At 47.2% G+C, this 15,525-nt stretch overlaps 1 long non-coding RNA gene across 1 annotated transcript in view; it reads right to left on the bottom strand.

Annotated features, from left to right (window-relative positions):
• LOC118971720 (uncharacterized) overlaps positions 1-15,525 on the bottom strand; it is a 55,394-nt gene that overhangs the window by 39,613 nt on the left and 256 nt on the right. The window lies entirely within an intron of this gene.

The following is a 15,525-nucleotide window of genomic DNA, read 5'->3' as shown; positions in this document are numbered from 1 at the left end:
GTGAGTGAGTGTGCCAAAGTTCTGATTCTTCATCTAGTAGGTGGGGAGGCAGTAAGCAGTGTGGGACCGGGTGGCCCTGGAAAGGGGGCAGTGGGAGATGAATCCAGAGCAGAGGGCCCCAAGTGGCATGCAGGCCCTGTGTGCCTGAGCTTCCTGGGGTCGGGAGGCTTGGGGACAGGAGCTTTGGTGAGAGGGGGCTTCCCCAGTTGCGAGGCAAGGCTGAGTGCGGACAGGGAAAGGCCGCTTCCGGAAGAGAGAAAGGTAGGTCCCAGTATGTCATCCCCTCGATGGACTCAGCACCCCAAATGGCACATGGAGAAGCTAAAGCCCAATAGACATTGACAGGACAAGGTGGACGGGAATAGCAAGGGCCCCGTCAGACCTGGACAAGGGTCAGCGCGGCTGAGCAGACGAATCTATTTGCAGGAAGCTTATTTTCCGTTGCCCACAACCCACCAGGAAATACAGGCTTTCAGACCATTTCCTCTGGCTCTGCAAGCAATTGTCCACCCAACGCACACTTTCCAGAAACCCTGAAGGGGTTGGAGTTTCAATTACTATGATCAAAAGGAAACCATCTACTTAGAAAAATAACTCCTGCAGAGCATTTGCTCGATACATTTAGGCACTAAGTACATCCTAAACGGTGCTCATGAAGCAGAATGCATCTGCGAAAGGCAACAATTGGGCTCTAATAACAGCATCCTTAAAAGGAATTGCAAAAATTACAAATCAAGAAAATCTCTCCTCCCTTCCAAAAATTTGAGCACTTAAACCAGTAAGACCGATTCATTCAGGCATCTTGCAGAAAATCTCCCACTTTGAAGATCTGACAAATTGATTATCTCACTTAGAGAGAATCTCTTGCTTTACAAGGGAATGTGTGGAAAGGAACAAATAATTATCAAGTGTTCCTAGACCTTGGACCTCCAAAAGGCCTACAGCTTGCCCTACAGCTGAGCAGAGCTTTAGTATCTCTGTCTGGCACTGACGTCTAGCTGATCCTCTCAATAACAGTGGTGATGGAATTGTTAAAACTTCCTTTACAAGTGAGGAAATTGACGTGGGTAGAGGAACATGTCCAAAGACACAAAGCTAGTGAGTGAGAGAACTGGAACTCAAACCTAGGCTTCTAGAGCAATGAGTAATTTTAAAATGATTTTTTTAAAATACTATTTATAATAAAATAAAAAAAAATCTAGGAATGAATCCAACAAAATCTAGGCAAAAAACCACAGTAGTGAAAGCTAAACTACATTATTAAGAAGTTAAAGAAGACCTAAATAAATGGAGAAATATACCACAATCACAACAAGACAGCTGAGCACTGTGAAGATGTCTATTCTCTCCAAACTGAGCTATGGATTTAACACAATAGGAATCAAGACCCCAGCAGGTGTCTTTCCCCCACTGGACACTGACAGTGATCCTAAGATGTATGTGGGACAGCGAGGGACCTAGAAGGGTCAACACAACATGGAAGAAGAAGCCAATTGGGAGACTTAATTCATCAGATTTGAAGCCTCACTACAAAAGTTCATTAATTAGGGCATTTTGGTGTTGTCCCAAAGAGAGACAGGTAGGTCAGTGGGACAGAATAGAGAGACCATAAACTGACATGCACACATACATAGTCACCTGATTCACAGCACAGGTGCCACTATAATTGTGAAGAAATGATGACTGTGCCAATAAATGGGCCTGGAGTAATTGGACATCTGTGGAGAAATGAACCTTGGCCCACTTCCTCATATTATACACAAACATGAACTTGAGATGGATAATTATGACAGCTAAAACCTTAAAGTTTATACAAGGAAATATGTGAGAAGATCTTCATGACCTTGGCAAACGTTTCTTAACTCTGACCCAATGGGCACTTACTACAAAATGGGCAACTGATAAACTGGACTTCAACGAAAGTAAGAATTTCTGTTCATCAAATAACTCCATTTAAAGGGTGAAAAACAAACCATAGAGTAGGAGGCAAAATCCACGAGGCATACACCTAACAAAGGACCCACACATCGAAATACTTAAAAACACCTACAAGTATCAAATTTACAAGGTAGAAAAATGCCTTTAACAGACACTCCCTAAAAGAAGTATCAAATTGGCCAATAAGCATGTGAAAATGTGCTGAATGTGATTCCTTCTCCACATATATACAAACCCACAGAGGTACCCCTACATCTACCAAAAGGGCTAAAATGAAAATGAATGGAACTGTCAAGTAAATGTTAGCAAGGATGTGCTCAAACCTCACTGATGGGGTGTAAATGCACAACCAATTTAGAAAATGGTTCAGCATGGGCCACACATGCAAACGGACACAGTCTTTAAAACCCAGTCACTTCCCTCCTGGGTTTATATCAAGAGAAACAAATGCCTACATCCACACAAAGAAGTGTGGGTATACAGATGTTCATAGCAGCTTTATTTAGAAGAGCTGAAAACTGGAAACATCCCAAATGCCCTTCAACAGGGCAGTGGATAAAACAAACAGTGGTCTCTCTATTCATCGGAGGCCACTCCTCAAGAAAGAGCCAATTTACTGATACACAGAGCAGCTTGGATAAATCTCATAGATGTTATATTGAGTGGGAAAGATGTCATAATCAAGAGAATGGTCACCACATGATTCCACTTATTTTGAAGTTCACAAACAGGAAAACCTAACCGGTGGTATTTGAACTCAGGGTGGTGGTCATCTCTTAGAGGAGTATTGATTAGGAAGGATCATTCTGGAGCCTTCTAGGGTGATGAACATATTCTATATCTCAACTTGGATGGCTTTACACAGTTGGTAGATGTATAAAATGTCATTCAGTTGTTCACTTAAGATGTGTGCATTGTACATGCCTCATTATTTGTATTTTTCACCTCAGGTACAAAAACCTGTCTGGGGCAGGAATGGGGAGTTACCATTTAATAAATAAAGAATTTCTGTTTTACAAGATGGGAACAGTTCTGGAGGTAGATGGTGGTGATGGGTGTGCACAAATGTAAATGCACTTAGTGCCACTGAACAGTATGCTTAAAATAGTTAAGTGGAAATTTTTATGTTATGTATATTTTACCACAATTTTCAAATATTTTATAAAAATAACAGGATTGTCCCATGAGAGGTTATATGATGTGTATAAAGAGGAAGAGACTTCAACTGGAGCAAGAAATGGGATCGCCTTGCCAGGTGCTGGGCACAAAATACACACCCAGGAAATGTCCATGCCCTCCTTTCTTTAGGCCCATGTGGGCTCTCCCAGCCTTGCCCATAAATTTGTTTTGCATGCATCCCTACTGTGTGCCCTGATGCCGTAGGCATGAGATGATGGCTAAGAGGGACTTTGCGCTGAACACAGACATGCATACAAGTAAATATGGCACAAAGTAGACCACGGTGCATCATACGGTGCTAAGGAATCAGAGGAGCAGTTTGGGATGGAGCAATTTTAACCCTCAAAGATGCATTTTGCAGAGTGTGGGTAAAAGTGTAACATTTCCAGAGTATCTCGCCTGGCTTTAGTGCATTTGCATATCCCCAGGGGTGGAGAGAAGTTCATCTCCATGTCAATGGGTAATTGCCGGGGCAACAGAGGGCATGTCTGAACCTGAGAGTTTTAGGGGAGGGGCTGGCTTGCTGGCTTGCTTCTTCTGGAGCAGGGGGAGAGAGACGGCATTGGACTGCAGTTTGTAAGCAGTAAACAGGTTATAAACTTTATTTCTCCCTTTGACTAATTTTGGTTTTAGAGGTATTTTGCCCTAGGATTTCCTTTCCCTGGACTTACACAGAGTTAGCATGATTCACCATCAATTTTACTGAGGAGATCCAGACCAGGGTGTGGTACACAGGCTCACTTGCTTGGCAAACCGCCCCTTGGGTAGTACACTTTCATGACCTGTGTGGTTTTCACCTCCTTTTCAGATGTGGCTGAGGAGTGCCTGGTTCCATTGCAATTACCAGCACTTAGAAAAAATCACCACTCCCCAGGGTGCCCCTGTACGGGACCCTGAACAGAGCAGGTGCCTCACAAACACTAAATTCCATCACCCTGTTTTTCTTCCTGCGCCAACAGTGAGCTTTGAACCCAGAAGTACTCTGTGATCCAGCTCCGCGATAGGAAAAGATAGAATTAGTTCAACATCATGCTGCTACTGCATCTCAGGGCTAGGGTGAGACTACTGGTGTTCACCACCCACCGAGACCCCTGCCCGGCCCCCTGAAGCTCCACAGGTCAGGGTGACCTAGCGTTGGGCCCAATCTATGGAAGGTCTCAGGGGTGGGTTAAAGCTGAGAACCACCATGCTCTGACCTTCTATGACACATTGGTCACAGGAGCAATGAACTGTCCCCAGCACAGAGCACCGTGATTTCTGAGGTGATCCTTTAAAATGCACATGCTGGAAGGATCTGTAACTAGAGACTTGAAAAATCCTCACTCTGTTTCCAGAGGTACAATCACCCAAATTCCCCTACACGGGCTGATAGTCCATAAACCTAGCAGAGGGTGGTTCTGAGCATCTGAGAACCCGCATTGGTATACTTCATTGAAGGTTTCAAAATGACTTGACAGAAATGAGGAGTAGTATTAACAAGTTAAATGAACGAGCCCACGCTCTGAAAGTAGAAATTATCCTTTCCATAATACCGTGGAAACTTATTTAATAAAATAGAGTTTTCACATTGTGGTAAGACAAAGAAAAGCAAGATCATAGTGGTGGGAACTGCCTTTTATTCACAAAGAATAAAAGCCTGTGAAGGCTCATCTTGTTCTTATACGTATCAACAGATGAACCACATTGTACTTATCTCCCAGTGGAGCATGAAAGGGAAGTCTGGTCACCCCTTCATGAATCTCCAGAAAATTGCAATCAGCAGGCAGGCCCACAGGTGCTCCCAAATGGAGGTTGTGGGGTTTTCCAACCTAATTCCATCATGAGCCGATATTTTGAATTACTGAAAACCTTCTAACACATTTACCTTTAGGTAATACATTTTTTAAATCTGGTGATTATCCTAAAGAGAATGTTTCCAAGTTGTATTCAGACAATAAAAAATTCGATGAAGGTGATCTCACTGAGTCTTATTCTTAACTTAGTCACCCAAGATCCCATGTACCTCTGAGTGTATTTGTACCGAAGAGGCGAACTTTGTACTCAATGCTCAGAGCTGTCATTATTTTTCCAGCATAACCTTGTTCCCTGTAGCTATTAACTGATATGAAACAGAGTGAACAGGGCCTAAGAGACACATCGCATCTTGTTAGGATGGGTTGACACAGAAAGTTGGAGTCCACGTTAAAACAGATCTGATGAATCACAAACTGAACACAACCTCTGTTCTTTTGTGCACAGACTATTAGGAAAATCACCACATGCCATTTTAGAGGATTCTTACTCAACTTACTAAGTTTTCCTCTTTTAACAGCCTCAAATCTAATAGTAAAACTGTTTTAAAATCAGTGAGGTGCAGGCAAGAATCTTGGTATCATGTGTGGGGGGCTACATTATTCAGGACTGTGTCTCAAGTAAACTGTGAAACAAAGATAAACAGGATGGGAGGTTTTGCTAGGCCACCACTTTGACATCTATGTGCATTGTCTCAGCTGTAGTGCCCAGGAGCAAACCATTAAATGGATAGGAACCTGAAGCTCCAAACCTCTCTAAATAGCCTGGGGGCTCCTCACACTGACCTCAAACCACCCTGCCATCTGCACCTTGCTCAGGGGCTTGCTTTCCCGCCTGCCTGCTCCAAAGCAAATCCTAACCCCAGGGAGAAAGGGCCCGTGAATGTGTCATGGGCAGAACTGCATCTCCCCAAGAGCTGAAATCCTAATCCCCCAGTACCTGTGAACGTAACCTTAATCAGAAATAGAGTCTCTGCAGATGCAGTCAAGTCAAAATAAGGTCATCCTGGTTTAGGAGAGCCCCAAATCCAGTGAGTGGTGGCCTTACACGGAGAGGTGAATTTGGACAGACACAGCGTGGGGAGGATGAGAAGACGCACAGGGGGAGCACCCTATGATTGAAGTGACACTCTTATAAGGCAGGGAACTTCAAAACTGCCACCCTCCCAGGTCAGGGAAGGCAAGGAAGGATAGTCCCCCAGGGCCTTAGAGAGAATAAGGCCTTGCCCACACCTTGATTTCGGACTTCTGGTCTGAAGTGTAAGAGAGCAAATATATGTTGTCTTAAGGCATCCAGCTAGTGGTAATTTGCTATGGCAGCCCCAGGAAACTAAAATGATGTGTAAATCATAACATAGCTCTAAGAGGCATTTGCTCTAAAAAGGATGACAAGGCTTCATTCCAAAATTCTTAATTTCTAACCATGAATTTCTAGACACTGCTTGCCCTGTCCAGTCCCCTCGCAGGTCACTATTCATGAGGGCTTGGGCAAGTTCCTTCACCCCTCTGAGTTTGATTTCCTCCTCAGTAACCCGTAAATGATAATCTTCTCCCCCCAGGTCAACTGGCAGCATTCGCTGAGAAATTATACGAAAATGCTGGGATGTAGTAGAAAGTATCCTCATCAACAGAATACCTCATCTTCTGGGTGTGTCTGTGAGGGTGTTTCAGGACGAGATCAACATTGGAACTGATAGACTGAGTAAGGCAGAGTGCCCTCCCTAATGTGGGTGGGCCTCGTCCAGTCATTTGAAGGCCTGACTAGAACAAGGCCTGACCTCACCCTGAGTGGGAGAATTCTCCCACCTGACTGCCTTTGGACTGAAACACAGGGTCTTCCTGGTTCTAAAGCAGCTTCGGGCCTTTGGAGGCAAACCGTGACACCCACTCTGCAGTTCTGGGGCTTACCAACCTCCATAATCACATGAGCCAATTCCTCATAATAAGCCTTCTCTCAGTAGATTAGATCCATACACACAAACATGCACACAAATGTCTCCTATTGGTTCTGCTTCTCTGGAAAACCCTGACTAGTACAATAATGAGCATGGTGCTAAGCCCCAAAATCTGAGCACACATTTGTACTTTGTGCCAGTATTGTTTATGGAGGGTCTACTATGTCATAAGCACCCAGGAGACAAGCATGAGCAGACAAGTTCCCATTTGCATGATGCTCATACCCTCCTTCTGTGTCCTAAGTTGTCCCTCCTCAGCCTTGAGTACTTCCATTAACAACAGCATGTTAAAATTAGATGAGGCTCACAGTACCAGTTTGCTCTGAAGTAAGGGGCTAGTACCCATGAGGCCTTGCAAAGGAGGCTGCAAAAACCATTTGCACACTTAATACAAAATTCTGTCCCAGAGAACTTCTTTGGGGAGAGGTTTTGCAACACTGTAGCATTTTTCCTACCCTGCCCGCCATGAGGAAGGGTAGGAGACTGTGCTGTCCTATCACTTGAGTGTCCAATGAAGGGTCCCAAGGGGACATCTCAGAGATCTTACCACATTTCCCTTGGAACTGGGGGATCCAGAGAGCCTCGTGTCTGGGAACTGGGAACGTGTGGGTGGGGGGCTATGGTGAGGCTCTGGTGGCTGGACAAATAGCAGTGGCCAGAGGAGGGTGGACACACGTTTCCTCTCAGGCCTCCTCTTAGGTTGAGCATCCCCCAGAGCAGACCCAGAGACATGGACGTGAGGGTGAGCATTTATACAGGAGGTGCTCACAGGGAACGTGTGTGGGAGGGAGAAGTTGGCCAGGGAAGGGAAGTAAGCCAGGGTGTGGGACTGAACAGCTTACTTCTGTAAGCACTGCTGGGGACCCTCAGAGAGACGGAGGGACTCACTCCCCCTGCTGCCTGAGGAATGATGAACCATCTGGCCTCTGTGAGACAGTTGCAGGTATTACCAAGATGATGAGACCCCAGGGAACGGGGTCAGGGCTCTGAACAGCACCTGTAACATCCTTTCAAATGTCCACAGGGCTGAGACAAGGTCTGCAGAAAGAAGGTGGAGGGTACCATGGAAGGCAGAAGCCAAGGGAGGGGAGGCTGAGGTGTGAGAAGAGGGCCCCCATCACAGGGCCAGCACACAGATGCTCCCAGAAGAAAGCCTGAGGCTCTCTACAGGAAGGGCTCAACAATGACGATGGTGAAGCACAGGGAGCCCCAAACCATATCTCCCCCACCCCAGCCATTGCCAGCTTCTCCCCTCCCCACCCATGTCTCAGTTCCAACCCTGGAGGGGCCAGGGAGCGGGTGTGAGGAAGGTGACAGAAGACCAGAGGTGGACATAGGAAAGATTGGCCAAACCCCTCCATCCTCACCAGGGCTTTCCATTCTAAGGCGTTGCTAATCAGCGGTGGGGAGAAGATCCAACTTTGAACTCAGTGTGGGGTTTGGGCTGCTAAACTAGATTGGACATTTTAAATACTGAATCAAGACTCCTTGGGGATCTAAAATCATCTGGAATACCTTGTTATTGTCCAATAAAGACTTAAAGAGTTATTGACTTGCTCAAGATTTCATCCAAGAGCAGGGCTGTGGAAAATGAGGACACACTGGGCAGCAGAAGGGAAGGAAAACACGTATGATGTGTTTGATTTATTCACATATGACATACCTTGGCAGGGACGGGAGGATAAATGCTCTGACTTCTCAAACCCAAGCAGGCTCTGAACCAAAGCCAAGAAGCTGCAGTTCTAGAATTCGAATTAATAAAAGAAATAAAACCATACAGAAATTTACTCCACCTAACATTATCAGGCTCCTATCTAACTAGAAATGAAATTTTCCCCTCTAATCAACATTGTTCCCTACCATACACCTTTCTTTGATGTATTACCCAAAATTTTAATACTCAGTTTCCACCTCACTCTGTACTCTTCCATTTATGTTCCATCAAATGAAATTCACCCACTTGCAGGAGGTTTTTTAGTTCATCACTGGCACATGACCCGGGAGCTAGAATGGTGGTCAGGGCCATGTCCCTCCCTTGCACTGGGGCAGCAGCAACATATGGCAGGAAAGGTCAATGTGTTACTCGGGCTGGACAGTTTACGGTTCACATAAGGGGCTTTTGTGCACATGCCAGTGGCACCAGCTACCACTGGGGCCGCAGGTCTCCTGCTCTGGCTCAGGAGGCTGCCATCTCCTCCTGGTCCTCTGCCTCTAATGATTTGCTCTCTTGTTCCATGTTTCTCTTTCTACCCTTAAGGGTTGGTTCTTCCCAGTCATTTGCCAGCAGCCATTCCTTTCTCCCTCCACCTTCTCTCACTGGCTTTCAACCAAATCTTTACCTGTAATGGCAGCAGAGGAGCATATAGACGATGACTTTCTATCTGCATTTCTCCAGAAATTAAGTGTGTTGGGAGAAGGAAGTAATCATACCCTCAACATAGGTGGATTTATTGCGGATTGAAAAATTGCTCCCGTCTCCTTACTGGTCCTCTATTTAATAAGTCAGAGTGCTTTAAAACTCCAGCATAGGCCCCCACATAAAGGAATATGGTAATGAAGTTGAACTTCACAGACAAAAAAATTTTTAAACAGCAACTTCTGCCCATATAGCCATGCAAATGCATAATCCAAATCCTGCAAAATTCTAGCTCAGGTTTGCTTTCAAAGACTCATGGGGGGAAGGGCAGCTGGCGGGAGCAGAAGGGGGCAGGGAGGCAGGGAGCAGAAAGTCTCAGGAGCATGAGGAATGTAATGCATCCCTTAGCAATAATTTTTTAATCATCTCATGGCCCTATAAGAGAATAAACAGCTACTATTAATCACATGTTTCTAGAAGACAAATACCAGCATTTACAAAATTAAAGAACCTCCAAAGATGCAAAACTGTGGCCAATTACGCCAGCAAAACCCAGGGTGAGTGACAATGACCAGCAGATGGATGGGTCAACCTCTTGAAAAGGGCTGTAATAATTGAGCCACTGACAGACCCCTAACTAGGGCAGCGTGGCTGGGTGCCTCAACACCACGGTGCATTTTAATTGCTCATGCTGGCATTTCTTTGATGTATCTGATCTGGCTTAGCATCCTTTTATAACAATCCTATTTGACCACAAGTCAGGTACAAATAAAAAATCAGTCCCAACATCCTCCCTCCTAAAGGTAATTGCATAATTTTATAGATATTTGATGTTTAAATTTTAATGAAGGTAGAACCAGGATGGAATATGGACAGAAGCACGATGAGCAGAAAGGGAACTTGTTCTGGAATAAACAGGTTGACTGGAGGGTGAGGAAGCTCAGGGAGATAATGAGCAGACAGGGTTAAACCTGCACACGGATGAATGGACGGTGGCTGTTTCACCATTGGCCAGAGGCCGGCAGTCAGAGCAACAAGATGGCTTCGAGAACACAACAGGCAGGATGCGAGCCTGTGGGGGAGAGCATCGCATGAAGTCACCAAGCTACACTACGTGTTCCAATATTTCACTGCATCCTAAAGCAGCCTGCTCTCCGCAGAGGCAGCCAGATCCTCTGCTCCATCGTGAGGCTATTCTCTGACTCCAGGAGGGAGCCGCACATCTCCTCTCCCACCTGCTGGCAGCTTCCTGAAATGCGGGCGCACCTGGCCATCAGCAGAGCTTTGCCCAAATTCCACTTTACTTCCTCTCATTTGGAACCCAAAATGTGCCACAGAAACCACTCCAAGTCAGCCTAAATGTTTCAGATCACAAACTTCTCTCTTAAAATGATCTACGTGTTTACAGGTGTTTCTGGGTTGTATGCAAGAACAGGAAGTTATGGAATGGATGGTAAATATTTCACCATGTCAACGCTGCAGCAATTTTGAATGAGAACTTCCACCAAATTCCAGAAATAACTTCACTTTCTCATTAGAAACAATAGAAAGAGTCCTACTGCTGTTTGGGGCTGGGAATACACTGATGTCCAAAAAGCTCACTGTTTCGAGACACTGAGAAGGTATTCCTTCACCAGAATAGCCTTCTGGCCACACCACTGACCCTTCATGTTAGCAGCTATGCCTTCTAGAAGCAGGTGGCAGGGCTGAGAGATGTCGAAGAAGGTGAGGACATGTGGACACCAATGGGCTCTCAGACCAGACCAATTAGGCTTTGAGTCTTACCTAGTCAATGAATTTGACTGGCCTTGTGTCCTGTGTCTTGACCAGTTAAGTGGATGGGGTTAGCTGACTGAGGGTGGGGGTGCACCTGGGGCTCCAGACTGGGGAATTTGAGGTGGGAATTTTGTTTGGTTTGAATCCAGACAACATCTGGAATCTGGAGTATTTAAAGAGGCAAATAAAATTTGAGGAAGTGGGAAATTAAAAGGCAATCACAACATCATTGTTGCATTCTAACAGAAGGGAAAATCAAATCGTCCACATTGATCTAGGAAAGGGATATTTGAGTAAGAAACTGGCATCTTAAAAAAATAGCCGAAGAAGCTCTCATAAATCAGACCCCCTCAGCCCTCAAAGAGGCAGTGACATTTCGGAGTCATCAGAAAGGTTGTGACCACAGGAGGCAGGACGCGGACAGACCCCGAGTCCACACGGTGGCGGAGGTAGGTGCACACGACAGTTTTCAAAGGGACCAGCAATATTGGTGTCACCTGAGAACCTGTTAAAAAGGCAGGTTCTTGGGCCCCATCCCAGACCCACTGAATGAGAAACTCCAGATGGGGCCCAGCGACCTGTCTTGCAACGAACCCTGCAGTGACTTAGAGGCACCTCAAGTCTGCAAACCAGGGAGCACCCACCTGTGCCCCCAGCTCCTGGGTCTCATTCCTGTTCCCACTGTGCAAGGCTGACACCTGCCCCCAGAGAAAGCAGAGAAGATGCAAACAGTCAAGACGGGCTTTTTGTCTTGAGCAGTGAGCCTCTGTCTGGGACAGGCACCATACTAGCTGCTCCTTCCCCCTGGGGAAATGCTTCCTCGTTCCCTACAGAGAGAGGCTGGGACAGCCACGTGATTGACAAAGGGAGACATGAAGGGGCAAGTGCAGGTCCTATTCCTGGCCCTGCAGGCTGCCTCCCACCATCCTCGGGAATGGGCACCTCCATGGGAAAGCCCTCCCTGGGAGCCCTGAGCCCTTCTACAGGTGGGCACCCTCTCAGAGACCCAGCAAGGTGGCCATCTGAGGGTGGTGACCCTCAGCATTGGCCTGGGTGGGAAGGCGGGGAGCAAGGCTCACTCCGGTGGGGTGGCGTTCTTGCCTTATGCAGAGGCACCAGGGTGAGCCAAGAGCTGCAGCTGGGCAGAGGGAAGCTGGGCCAGCACACAGCCCACCCCTCAGTCCCATGCAGGGCCGGACTGGGCCACTGTGCAGAAGGGCAGGACCAGGAGCTGGGGCGCTCTGCTCACCAGGCACCATTCAGGGAGATTTGGGTGCCAGGACCCAAGCAGGGGCCTGTGCGGTGAGGCCCCCAGAGGCCAGCGGGCCCCAGGCAGAGGAGCGCTGACCTGCTCCAGAGCAGTTGGTGGCCAAGGCCTGCCCGGGGGCTGGTGCAGGTGCCCCAGCAGACTCTTCCTCTCCAGGTGCATGCCAGGGTTCCTGGGAAGGCCCAGAGGTCCGAAGGAGGCTGAGGGCCCCAGGGAGGCAGGAGTTGGGCTGCTCAGACCTCCGTAAGAGCCTGCCCCAAAGAGCGCTGTGTGACCCCGCGTCGGGGCTGCACCTCAGGGCTCCATCGGCACCCGCGGCCCAGCTCTCCCGGGGCCCCAGCAATGTGGAGCTTCGTGGGAGTAGCAAGGAGCATCCCCAACAAGCCGTCTCTGGTCTGGGGCTCCCTGTACCCCAGAGGAGAATCCCCCTCAGTGACGTGGCAGTCCAAGGCTCTCACAGCCCAAATCCATTCGCTCGGGCCCACTACTCACAGGTGGGGGCCCCGCGGGCGCTGAGCCGCCATCGAGCCCTCTCCCTCGACTTCCCTCCCAACCAACTCCCTGCACTTCGGCTCCACCTCAGGGGCTGTTCCCCAGGGCTGAAATGACACATCCCGTAAGGAGAGGGGGCCGAGAAGGCCATCCTGCACCCCGCAGGGCGCCCCCCGGGCACATCCAGGCTGGCAGCAGGAAGCGGCCACCCCCTTCCCACCGCGCACAGCCAGAGGTGCCGCACCCAGCGGGCTTACGCACCCGCCACTTCCAAAGGCCTCCAGAGCCCCCACCCATTTAATTCTTGGCACTGCCCCATGGAGAAGCTTCTGCTACCATCTCCGTTGTTACGGATGAGAAAACTGACATGCAAGGAGATGAGCCGAGTCGCCCAGCGTCCCGCGCTACTGAGTTCTGGGGGACCTGCAACCCCAGGCGGCACCCCTCCCAGCGCCTCACTGGTTCATACATGACCGCCTGCAGGCACGAGGCGCCTCTCATCCATCGGAACACGTGCGTTATCATGAGCGCTGGGTCCCCAGCCCTTGGGCGGCCACTGCCGGACTGTGAGATGTCCGTGGGTCTTCTTGGCCCGAAATTGACAAAATAATTATTAATTATTTCTATGTGTATGTATGCTTTCTTAATGTCTATAGCGACCACTGTGATGAATTAATTAAAATTCACTGTAACAGATTGGTGAGTTCATGATGGTTCTCTGTGCTGTTTCTACCACGGCAAATACTGGAAGTTTCTAGTATCAGACATCAGAACTATCAGGTGAGACGCGGTGACATTTCATCACATTACAAAAAAAGATTTGCAACGTTGGAACATGAATCAGAAGGAGGAGAAAAGAGAAGAAATTCTGGAAAGAAGGATTTGGGAGGAAAAGGAGGAGAAAGAGGGTGCAGAGAACCAATCTTTGGGTAAAAACTATCACGAAAACTACTCCTCCCACTGTATGATATCCTGTCTGCTTTCTGTTTTTTATCCCAACAGGGCTCACGTAAGAGAATTTTAATTTGATTCATCTAAGGACTGCCATCCTGATTGGCCACAGCAGATTTGAGCTTGAATTGTGTAGAAATGTCTTGAGAACCACATGCCATGTTAAAAATTATCAGATTTTCCTCATGTCGCTCTGGGACATAATTAATGAATCAGCAAGAATGGCAGCTCATGCAAGTCACCACAGGAAAAACGGGCAGAAGCAGAAATGCGATTTGCTTCCTGCATTACCAGCAATAAACAACCTTTTATATCATAATGTAAGATCTAAAAATAGTTCATTTTAAAGTTTGAGCCCTTGTACATAATGAAAGGAGTCTGTGCATAAAAGCCAGTTTTTCATTTATTCTTTACACTAAATGCTTCAACAGTAACAGCCCAATTAACAAAAAAGACCAGTGGGAAATTATACACAATACCTTTTGTTTATTATAGCACTGCAAGGAAATTGTATACTGACATACATAACTTACCCATGGCGTTATTCCCTCTGAATGCAGGGCTCTCACGGATGACCACGCAGAAAGAAATGAAATGGAAAAGTCGTAATTTTTAGAAAGATAGTGCTACTGTGTCATTAAGAGTTGTGGACAGCATTTACCATGGCCACAGGTCAAGCCTATAACCTTGGACAGACGGGAAATTCCAATAGCTGTAGTTTTTGAAGAAGCACCGAGTTCATGGCTAAGGAATTCTGGATTCTAGTCCTGGTTTAGGAGGGATCATTTCTCCATAGACTGTCTTCCTACTCCTGGGAATGTTACACTCATTACCTCTCACCTCCACACTGTGTCTTCATGCAGATAAGAAAACAGGATTTGTGAACTGTGGGGTCAGGGCTCTCCCACCAACTTTCTATGACGACTTCCCACCTCGAGAAGGTATTTAAGATACCCTAAGCCTTCTTCTATATGGCCACTTCTCAAGGAGGCTGGGGGCATGCCCAGCATGCCTGATAACTAAGGAGGAATAACGGACCACATCGCCCTTCAACATTCGAGACCGCAGTCTACTGTTCTTCCCCACGCCTGGTGGCCATGACACATAAATTGTTAACTTTGCTGAGGTCCATGTTTGGGTGCCAGCTAGGGAGCTGGCGTGTTAGAGTGAATCATTTAGCTAGGGAGTGAGCCTGCTGACCAGCCCCACCCCCATTTGCACACCCAGCTTGTTCTCTGCCCCTGTCATTGTGAGCAGCTCTTATGAGCTGATTGAACTTCCTTTTCCTAGAAGAATAGATGCCACAAAAGCAAGCTGATGCCAGTGACGGGGATGGAGCAAGAAAGGCCTCAGGAAGCACAAGTTCTCTCTCAGAGTGTAAGCACAGCATATATTGAACAGCAAGGTAACCGCACAGCAGTGTGGGGTCTCTGGGGCAAGCCCACCTTATGCGCTTCACAGGTGGATTATGTTATTATTGCATTTTAGAATTGGAGTTTGGATTAAGAGTGCAAAACGTGTCTTGTATGATTAAAATTGATACGCTCTTTCATGTCAATTCCTCCATCTGCATTATGCCTAAAATTGCCAGAAATGAGAATCTGAGTTTTTGAAATGTGTCTTGATCATGTGAGTATGATACAATTACAGCGTTCCACAGAAAGTGGGTGAGTGGCTAACTGGGACCACTTTCACAATTATGTAATGCTTCCAAACAGCTCTTTGGAATACCCAGGATGACTAGCAAGGCCTCTTCATGTGCTGGCATTGCCAGGGCACAGCCATACAGTTCAGACTGCACACACCTGGACTGGTGACAGA

Source organism: Manis javanica, chromosome 3, assembly GCF_040802235.1.
Source record: "Manis javanica isolate MJ-LG chromosome 3, MJ_LKY, whole genome shotgun sequence".
NCBI classification, from domain to species: Eukaryota; Metazoa; Chordata; class Mammalia; order Pholidota; family Manidae; genus Manis; species Manis javanica.
Note: the sequence above shows the minus strand (reverse complement) of the source record. Positions and strands in the feature narration are given on the sequence as shown.